Source organism: Urocitellus parryii, chromosome 6 (genome assembly GCF_045843805.1).
Source record: "Urocitellus parryii isolate mUroPar1 chromosome 6, mUroPar1.hap1, whole genome shotgun sequence".
In the NCBI taxonomy this organism is placed as follows: domain Eukaryota; kingdom Metazoa; phylum Chordata; class Mammalia; order Rodentia; family Sciuridae; genus Urocitellus; species Urocitellus parryii.
In genome coordinates this window covers 59,689,105-59,700,212 of record NC_135536.1, presented here as the reverse complement: position 1 = coordinate 59,700,212, position 11,108 = coordinate 59,689,105, and the positions used below count along the sequence as shown (strand labels likewise).

The 11,108-nt window shown below is 36.8% G+C and overlaps 1 pseudogene; it reads right to left on the bottom strand.

Annotated features, from left to right (window-relative positions):
* Positions 1-244: 244 nt before the first annotated feature.
* LOC113184388 (ribonuclease H2 subunit B pseudogene) lies at positions 245-10,626 on the bottom strand (annotated as a pseudogene).
* Between the last annotated feature and the right edge of the window lie 482 nt (positions 10,627-11,108).

Below are 11,108 nucleotides of genomic sequence, written 5' to 3'. Positions count from 1 at the left end.
TTATCATAATCAGCTAAAATAAGCCAACTGACACTTTCAACACTCTACCTGGAAATCATCTTGCCAAGGCCCATGATTTCATTATATTGTATTCTATCTTTCAAGTTTGCCAGAGGTAATAGTTTTGTCAATTGTCTTTTTTTTTTTTGTTATTAGACTTTATTTTCACCTTTAAACCTTTCCATCTTTCATTTTTTTTTTTTTTTGCACCAAAAAGATATCAGTACTTTTCATTCCACTCTGGTCAACTTAAAAAGAGCCTTGTGAGCTGTGGTATTTTGCTGGCTTTGTTTTGGGTCTTCAGATCTTCAGTGTTTAACTTAGTGAATCTTCTTTTGCTTCTACTGGCTCATCTGATAACTTTGCTTTCTTTGATGGAGGGTTTGGTGATGAAGCTGAAGGTTCTGGAAGCTTTAAATATTTAGATAAGTCATTATTTAATTCTTTAGGGATATAATCAGATATCAGACCATGGACATAATGAATAGAATCCTCCTCCTTGTTACTAGAAACCTGGTAATCAGAGAAATGCAGCTGACTGCACCTGGGTATCAACATTTACATTCTTTTTCAGTGCTGCCATAGTATGATTAGACTTCTTACCAGCCACTTTAATGTCTTCTCTTTGTTGTACTTTTAATATTTCTTGTGTCTATTTCCTCCTTCTCTGTCACATGGGGAAATAATGTATCAAGTTCAGGAAGTTTTAGCAACAAGTTGCTTCATCTAGGACTGAACCTCCTCCTCTTTTTTGGCCTTTAGGAGATACAGGAGGAGCAGAAATAGGGGTCCATGGAGTGGCAGAATGGAGATGACCTCTAGATTGAGCTCAGTGACTGGTTAGCCAAGAATGGTGTTTTCCTTGGGAATTTTGATTTGAAACACTTCAACTTCATTGAACAAGCAAATGGCTCCTTCCCCTGAACATGGGTGTTTTAGCCAGCTTTTCCTCTGTTGTGACTAAAAGACCTGACAGGAACAATTTCAGAGGAGGAAAAGTTTATTTGGGGCTCATGGTTTCAGAGGTCTCAGTTCATGGACAACAGACTTCATTCCTCGGGCTCCAGGTGAGGCTGAACATAATGATGGAAGAGTGTGGTGGAGGGAAGCAGTTTACATGATAATCAGAAAGCAGAGAGAGAGGAGCGAGAGAGCGCTTCCATTCACCAGGTACAAAATATGTACCCTAAAGGCATGCCCCCAGTGCCCACCTTTTCCAGCCACATCCTACCTGCCTTCAGCTACCACTCAGTTAATCCCATCAAGGAATCAATTCACTGATTGGGGTAAAGCTCTTATGATCCAATCATTTCACTTCTAAACCTCTTGCATTGTTTCACACATGAGCTTTTGGGGATATCTCGCATCTAAACCATAACAGTGGGCTAACTGATTTTTACAAACATAAGGCCACTTTTCATCATTTTAAATATTCTAGAATCAGGAACACATGCTGCTAGGCTTGCCTGGTCCCCACATAGTCCACATCCCAGCCACTCCTCCCACTTCTCCAGATGCTCTTGCCCTGGTGACCTCAGCTCAGGCAAAAATGGCCACAGAATGGTTTGTTCCAGGCAGCACAGCACTCTAGGGAACTGGCAGAGCCCCAGAAGCCTCTAGCTTGCATTCCCATACATCTTTTAAAATTTGTCAGACTGAGATGCCTGGATTACCAGCTCATGGTCCTGGTAGGGGAAGAACCCACAACTGCTCCCGTCTGCTTCTTCACCAGTCGGAGATGCTAACTGCACCCCAGGGCACCTCTGTCAGTTATTTCTTATTCCTAACATGGGGTGTCATTTTTCCAGACTGCTAGAGCAGGTTCCTTGTTGCTTCCCTAGCATCTGCTAATTGTTTGCTTGCCATTTTTCAGAGTTGGTTGACGTTTTCTTTGCTGCTTTTGCAGGCTCTGGTTGTTATTTGGTCTTAGAACCAATGCTATTTATTTTTAATTTTGTTATATTGGCACTCTCATCCTGGAACCTCTTTCTTTCTTAGATTTTGCTTGGTCATAGCCTACCCCTAATTCTGATGGTCTAAAGCAACAAGCATTATTTTCACAATTTCTAATTTGAGTTGGCTAGACTGGGCTGAAAGTGTGGGATAGCCTCACTTCTGTGCCTGACAGTTGCCTTGAGGTCAATGGGGTGCTAGAGATGACTCAGCTGAGTGTCTCCTACCATTTTCAAGATGGCCTGAGTTTCTTACATTGTGATGATTGAGAATTCTTAAAAGTAGCAAATAAGGCAGTGCTTTTTGTGTTTCTGCTTGTATCATATCTTAATGGTCAAAGCAAGTCAAAGTGTGGAACTGAGTCAGTATGGGATGGGGACTATAGAGGGTAATGGAGATGGAGGAGAATCAATGCAATCAGTTTTGCAAAGAATCTAACAATTTTGGTCCAACTGATACCCATTGCAGGAGTTTTATTTCTCCTCAGTATTCCATTCCACAAAGGGAAGTTCCCAAGAACTTTGTAGGCTCTGGTGGTTATTTGGTCTTAGAACCAATGCTATTTATTTTTAATTTTGTTATATCGGCACTCTCATCCTGGAACCTCTTTCTTAGATTTTGCTTGGTCACAGGCCACTCCTAATTCTGGTGTTCTAAAGCAACAAACATTTTTCACAATGTTTTGACTGACATAACATTTACCAAATTAATATGTCCATGCAATATTTATGAACCACAGGGAAATTTCTTATCTGTAGAGGTGAACATAATTTCTTATCTGTACACAAACATGGTATGATTAAAAGAATGTTTCTTTTCTCATTTTCTTAGTAAAGATCATATTCGTGAGGAATTGTGCATATTTTTATTCCTTTTTTAGGGAAGTAGGCTTTTAGTTCTTTGAAAACAGTTTACATGAAATATATAATTTTTGACTAAGAAGTAAAAAAAAAGTTTTAAAGATACTTTTACTGCTTTGAGGTATTAATGGTAATAGCTGTGACTACTTAAAAACCAAAACAACTTTTATATGGATAGCACCCCATTAAGAATTTAAGGATTTTAGAGGAGAAACTCATAGTGGTAATTTCTAAGTGAAGAAAAAGAAAGAAAAAGGCGGCAGGGCAAGAGAAATGGGAAGCAATAAATATATAGTTTTGCAAATAACATAGTCTGGTGAGGAAGAAGTAAATCAAAAAAGCTATTTCAAAAAATCAGCCTTAGGCTACAAGGTTAATTGAAAAGAAAAACCAGCATTGAAAAGATGTTTCAGTTTATGATGAAGATGTCTTTTAATGAAGAAATTAGCAAAGCTATGTTAGAAAGATTTTGCTTCTACCTCTTCAAACCTCTTCTATCCCAGAATTGTAGAGAGGAAGAGAAGAACTGGTATGGCTTGAATGTTTGTGTTTCTCCAAAATCTATATGTTGAAACTAGTCACCTACGTGATGGTATCAGGAGAGAAGCTTTGGAGATATTATGAGGGTTGCATACTCAGGATTGGGATTTGAGGACCCAGAGAGCTGCCTTCTGTTTTCTACCATGTGAAGATGCCTCTAGAAGTCTTTGCTCATGAACCAGGCACCAAAGCCACTGACACCTTGATCTTGGATTTCCCATTCTCTAGAACTGTGAGACATAAATATCTGTTGTTTTAAAGCTACCTGATCCATGGAATTTTGTTAAAGAGACTAAATGGACTTAAACAAGATGGAATGTGTATTAGTCATTGCTTGGTTCACTATTTTCTATGGCAATAAGTTATAGAGCGGGGATAGAAGATTGGGACAAGGATAACAGCAAGCAACAGGTTTGGTGGTAGGGAGATAGATGGGTGCAGGACAGGCAAACATGTATTCAGAATCAACTTCTGCCCAAATGGCAGTTGGCACAATGGTAGAAACCTCTGCATATTTCAAACAAAATATTAACTACTCTGGAGGCCAGGCTCACTCTTAGGCTTGGAGAAATTAGAAGATATAAAGAGAGTAGAATTAAGAAGTCCCTTTAAAGGTGATTTAAGGGTGAGTGTTATCTCAAAAATAGTAACTTAAGTGTTTCCGTGTCACTAATGTACAAATTAGAAAGTGCCTTGAAAAATAGGAAACAATTACAAAGCCCATTAGAATTTTACAGTGGCTAGGGGAAAAATAGGGGAAATAACCTCTTCCGATTTAATGAGGGAGAGCATTTAAAGGCATTTTGATAGAGCAAGCATGCACTTATGACAGAGGGATATTTTATTTAATTATCTTGTTCACAGATAATATTTGTGCTTATATGTAAGGTGAACAGGTTATTTCCTTTAATAGGATGTTAAAATAAAGAATGTTGGAGGGTAATGATTATGAGAAATTTAAAAGAACTTGTAAAATAGAATGGAGCTTGGAATTCTTGTAATTAAAAATTACATAAGAAACTTATTCATATTATAAAAAACTTGGAAAATTGCCAACAGTCTCAAGACTCATCACAATTACTATTGTTATCATTATTATTATTATTTGTATTAAAGTGCATTTTAAACATGATTTTAGTCATAGTCAATGCACATTTTTCAACTGACTTGTCATTCAGTATTCTATTTTGAATGTACAGCAAGGATTATAATTTTAAAATGTTTAATGTCCATTTTTCCTTTAATGGTGATCCAACTTTTGTATCTAACTTTTTCAGGCACATGAAAATGTGAGGTTGTTACAGAATAAAACCAAGCCCCAAACCTGAAAGCCAGATACTTGTCAACTCCCTACTCTATACCTGTTTCACTGGTCTTCTTTGCTAACAGTATTCTGATTTCTTCCAGGTATTTTCCTCTTGGAGGAAAATTCAGGGGAGAATGATCTTATCTGTGATATAAGGGTCAATGTTTGGTCTGCTCAATAGAATGGAAGATAGGGTGGAAGATTTCTCTTTGCTCTTGAGAAAAGAAGGAAAGAGATGGTTCTTTTGCTTCTCTGCACTAGTGCATGGGAGAAACAAGTTATGAAAGGAACCTAAAATCATATTGATGAGACACTAATTTAACTAACTTGGAAACCTCTGGGCTCATTTCTGTTGAAGCACATTTAAGTTGGGTTCTCTATATTAATTAATTGTTAAAGGATTCTAACTGAAAGACAAAGTCATATTTATTTTGACATTCAAAATAGGATTAAGCCAAGAATTTCAAGTGAGGCTTGAGAGAAGATTTACTCAGTTCTCTAACCTCTTCTTAACCCTCACATATTAACAGCTGAATCTGATTTAGCCCCTGGTGTTCTCTGATTGTGTAGGGGAGATACTATGTATTAAGGGAAATAAAGGAAGAGTTCCACCATCTGGGCCTAGAGGCTTGTGGGACTGAAGGAAGGTTGAGGAGGAGTGAAAGAGAAAGGGAGAAAGGGGAGAACAAAGCAGTAAGAGATGAGTTCTAAGTTCTCTTTTTCTAGTTTTAACTCAGAAGTATGAGGAAACCATTGGGGACAGTTCTGAGCAGAAAGATTATTACGTACTTCTTAGCCACAGCCAGAAAAATAATAGTTCAAAGTGGTCAGGCACAGAACAGGGTGCTGAGATTCATTTTTTTGAGTACTTCCTATGCAGTACAGATGCTAAAACCAGCCAGTGGGCTTGTGTTAGAGTCTGTAAACAAGTCAGGATGGCGCCTGGCATTTTGCCAGAGAATTATTAGAGTCTGTAAACAAGTTTGGATGGCGCCAGGCAAAATGCCAGAGGGAGTGGTTTGTGAAGTAAGGCCAGCGAGCCATTAAGTGTGGAGATTTCTTATTGGTTGACTGATGTATCTAGTTTATGCTAATTAAGATGAGCTGTGTGGAATGTATAAATACCTCTGTTGTCCTACAATAAACGGCTCCCACTCCTGCTGTATCAATGTACACAAGTTGTTCGTCCCCCCCCAGCCCCTGTTTATTATTTTGCTGCAGTCCTACTTAAGGCAGAGGCAGGGATGGATGCTGGGCCAGTGCACTGGATGGGGACCTGGCTCGGGCTCCGTCTCAGAGTTCTGCTGTGGAAGCTTGAAAGATAGGGAGGAGTTACTCACAGAGTCCTAATGTGTCCAAATAGGAGGGACAAGACCATCTATTGTAAGAGCTGCAAAACTCATCTTGAATGTCTAGTGGCTCACTCCAGAGATCAGGGATGCCAACCATTAATGCTAAGTTAGGCTAATTAAACTCTGGCTGAGCCTAGGCAACCTCAGCTCTACCCTAGGCTGCCATGTGCCTGTATATCTCCTTACAAAGGGAGGCAGACTGCCAAGAGGATATGCAAGTACCTAACTGCAGTCTGCAAGGATTGTTATTATTATTAAATTATTGAACTGGACCGATTTTCAAACTGCACAGAATTGAAAAAGTTATTTTTAACCAATGATAGCTCAGTGGGATAACTAAATTATGGACAAAATAAGGATAGTTTTCTACATCTGAAAACTAAAGTGTTAAATTATATTTTGTCTTATTCAGCATAGCCTTCAGAACTATAGTTTACAAGAGTGGCACAGTAGTTTTTGATGTTGTATTTTTTAATTTAGTTTAATGGTTCCTTTATGTTTAGGCTAATATCAACAAACTTCTTTGGATATACAAATATTTTTGCACTTTGAATTATCTTGAATTAGATTTCTGCAATGAGTTTGCTGATCATTTTGTTTTTATACCAAATCTCTCTCCAAAAAAGATGGTTTTAATTTACATGGCCACTAGCACCGGAACATTTGTTTTAGTTTCATATCTCTTTCTGTGACACTTAATATTGTTATATATGTTTCTAATATAGTAAATGAAAAATACTCTGTATTGTTTTAGTTTGTAACTTCTTTGATTATCAGGCCAATGGAATGTTTAAAAAAGTTTACTTGCCACTTATAATGATTATGTCTTTTGATGTTTATTATATATTACTCTTTATATACAATATAAAATTTTCTTACCTTTAGATGACAAAATGTAAATATTTGTTTATTACAGAATAAACTAGTCCATTAGATTTCATACTCAGTACCCTGCACCTGCCGAAGGACACTAAGGAGAATGGCAAATGGATGGAGCTGTTCTGAACCCCATGGCATGTGTCTTTGGGAATGCTCACGTTGGGTAAGTTCCATCCATTAAACCCCAGAAAATTTCTCTTATGCTGTATTTACTGGGTGGTGGGCATCATATTCTCATTAACAAGTTTCCTGGCCACAACCTATAAGAAAGCTTTATAAAATAAATGAACATTATAACCTCCCACACTGAAAATCCATATTACCAATACTGTAAAGTTTCATTGTTTTAGTCACTTTTCCTCTGCTTGTTCACCTTCCGTGAATGTGTCCCAGCAGGTGTGGACGGCTGATTTGACCTGCTCCAGGGGTGTTGAGGTTCCTGCTCTTCTCATTATATCACAGCACACTGAGAATGAGTTACTCTGGCATCTTCCAGGGTGTCACCCTCTCCTTTGGAAGCTGGCTTCTAAAGAGCCTGTAGAAAGGTCAGAAGGAGGGCTGGGGTTGTGGATCAGTGAAAGAGCACTTGTGTTGCACATGTGAGGCCCTGGATTTGATCCTCAGCACCACATAAAAATAAACAAACAAAATAAAGATATTGTGTTCATCTACAACTAAAAAAAAAAAAAAAAAAGAAAGAAAGAAAAAATTCAGAAGGATGACCAAGACCTTTCCCTAACTGTGCTATTTTTTTCCATTTTCCACAAATAGTATGTGTCCCCACTTATCTCAGCAACCTTAAGTTTACTCTTACTATATATTAGAAAAGTAAACTTGTTGTCAGTTCTCAATGGAGAGCCTGTCTCCAGCTGCTCTTAGAGGTCAAAGTCTTTTGTTTAAACTGGTCTATGTATGTGGGTATTAATGTTCATCTGATTTTTTAAAAAAATTTTATTTATTTATTTTTTAGTCATACATGACAGCAGAATGAATTTTGACATATCATACATACATACACGGAATGTACATGTCTATTCTATTCTGCTGCCCTTCCTATCCTCCCTAGGGGGATTTTTTTTTTTTTTACAAAATTCTAAAAGCAATCTGACGATATTAAGAAAGAAATTGACAACAGAAGAAAAAGCTTTGTTTCACAATATATTTCAGGTTTTTTATTTACGTGTCTGTCATATAAACAAACTTCCAGGTTAATGTATATAGTGTTACATAGATGTTGTTGGTGACTTCATAAAATCAGACGTGATGACTCCACATCTTTTAACAGTAATTGGTCCAGAGGAACACACTTGATCTAGAATCAGTTCTTCTCTGTATGACATTGTAAGTGATACTAATTCCTCAGCAGCCATCTTGTTAACATAAGGTCAAGTAGAAAGGTGGAAGACACAATGAGGGTGGCAAGTATTTATTCAGCCCTGCTATGTGCAAGATGTGCTGCTAAGAGTAAAAGGAAAATACCATAGTCCTACTCTTCAGAACATTTATATTGGGGAAAGACAAATAGTCCTAAAAGATTATAATGTAAAACCAATGTGATGCTCCCTTTGGCCCTGTTATTACTGACATATGCATATAAATAAACTCTCAAATGCATCCTCAGGTTGAAGTCCTGGGTTTGAGCCACTGTTAGTATACCCTACTAGGTTGCCATATATTACTAGGCTTCCTTCATTTTTTCCTCATTTGTAGAATTAGACGGTTGAACCTTTTGGGCTCTAAGTTGACTCTAATTATTAATCAAATCATATTTCATATTTCTCCCAGACTGAGTCATAATAGCTTTGTATGTGAGCAATTGAATGAATGACTCATAAGAGATTTTGTTGTTTGTTTTCAAGAGGACTAGGAAAAAAATAAAAATGCTAGAATAGATGTTCGAATTATAGAAAAATGTGAAGTGCACAGCTGTTTGGCAGGCAAAAGAAAGGTGGAAATGAAAGCAGCAAATTAGAGACATTTTGTAAATTGATAAAACAAAGAAATAGCCCCTTCTATTTTGAATTGCAAAGGTAAAAGAGACAAAGTATTCTGGAACAGAAAAAAATTTGTGTCCAGGAATAGATACGAATCAAAGGGTGACCTGGCTGAAAACATACGACTGCAAGGGGCACAGAGCTAATAGATCATCTTTCTCTTCATTTTGTGTTCCCTCACCTCAGCTCACAGGTCCCGGCACTGATTGGATTGGGAGTCAGAACAGACAAAAGAAAGCCTCTTTCCATTCTGGGTTCTCAGTGTATAGATTCACTGCCCTTGTATTTCAGTCACAAATATAGAACCCAGACACAGAATGACAAGTTCACAAGCAAAGCAGAATCTGTAGTTTAACACAAACCACCAAATAATGAAATTTCCTCCTTGGAAGCCAGCTGTGGCCCTGGAGGTTAGGAAAGAAAATTTTCCTGTGCTGCATTGTTCGGTTAGCTAGATACACACACTGGATGTATAAACATGTCTAATATTGACTTCGGCATACCATGGCCTCAGATCTTTAATTTACTAGTTATTGTAGAACTACCCCAAGTTGTCTGACCCTACTTTGAAAACATTGCATTCCCCTGATTGCTTATTAGTAACTTATTAGAACTAAGAAAGCAAATTAATCAAATGATCACCATAAAAGCAAATGTAGAAGGAAGATAATTTAAACTTCGATTTGAAGATAACCTTCCATCTGTGGTTCTTCTCAAAGTCATAGTATACTTTGTACCAAAGAATATTTCTTTAGTGGGAAGATAGGACTTTATGATTGAATTTTGAAAGATTTTCCTTACTGGATGTTTTATAATAAGTCCTAATTCTCTGGCAAAGATGGAGGGTCTTTCCCTCTGCAGAACTATTTGAATGCTTAAGACTTTTAGGCCACACTTTGACCAATTAAATGTGAGCTCCTGTCATGATTGACTTAGAACACTTCTTTTTGGTACAATGTTTTGTATGGTTGTACTCATTAAAAAATAAAATCAACTTATTTTTCTTAATTGTGAAAATAATTTATACCTGCGTAAAATTTGTATACAAACACAATGCAGGAAATGAAAACACTTCATAATCCCATGCTTATAGTTAATTGCTATTATTATTTGCTATGTATTCCTTCATAACTTCTTATTACGTATTTTTCCCTAAGAATATATAATGTTGGTTTTCAATGCTCTTTTTCAACATATATATTAATTGTCAATTTTCTTTGTTTTATTTTTATTTCTCAACTTCTTTCACATTTAACTATATACCTTCTTTATCTGCATGCCAAAATATATCTGTATCTGTATCTATTTTATTCTTTTCAATGGCTGAAATTCTCTCAATTTGTTAATTTTGTGGCACATGTAAAATGTTTTTTTGTATGTTTCATAGAATCAAATAGAATTTATGGAAAAAATGAAGGTACAAATATACTTTTATTGAAAGAGCTGTCTACAATGTAATCTCTATTTTTCCACGGTCGGTCATTACTGTTCCAATCTGGTTTCTGTTAGAATTGCTTGTCATAGTCAAAATAACTTACTCTTGATGAATCCCGTGGAACATTCTCTACCTTTTTTCTTACTGGACCTCTGCCTAGTTATTTGTTCCTTCTTTGTAACATTTTCCCACTTTGTGTCAATACCATCCTCACCTGATTTTTTTGCCTTCTAAGTCTCTGGGCTCTAGCTGACTCTTTCATCTTGGAGTTCCCCAGGGCCAGGTCCTGGACCCTCTTCAAGGTCATGCTCTCTTCTTTGCTGATCTAATTATTTCTGTGATTTAAGTACCACATCTATGCTGATGATTCCAAGCTTTTTATCTCTGGTTAGATATTTCTTTTGGGCTCAGGACTTCTATCCAACTGCCTTCTTGACATATCTCCCTTTAGAAATGCCCCACACGTATCTTGAACTTAAAACAACAAAACTTAGCATTCAAACATCTTGGATCCATCAACCTGTCATTTCCCTTACTAGCCCTACTCTTGCCCACACCACCATCATCTTTCTCCTGCACTATTGTTCTAGCATCCTACTTGTCTTTTATATGCCACTTTATTCTATTCTTTTTTTTTTTAAATTGATTTTATTTTTTTAAATACAGGACATTGGAATGAATTACAATTCTTATTACACATATAGAGCACAATTTTTCATATCTTTGCATATAAAGTATGTTCGTGCCAATTCATGTCTTTATACATGTACTTTTTTTGCATTACAATTC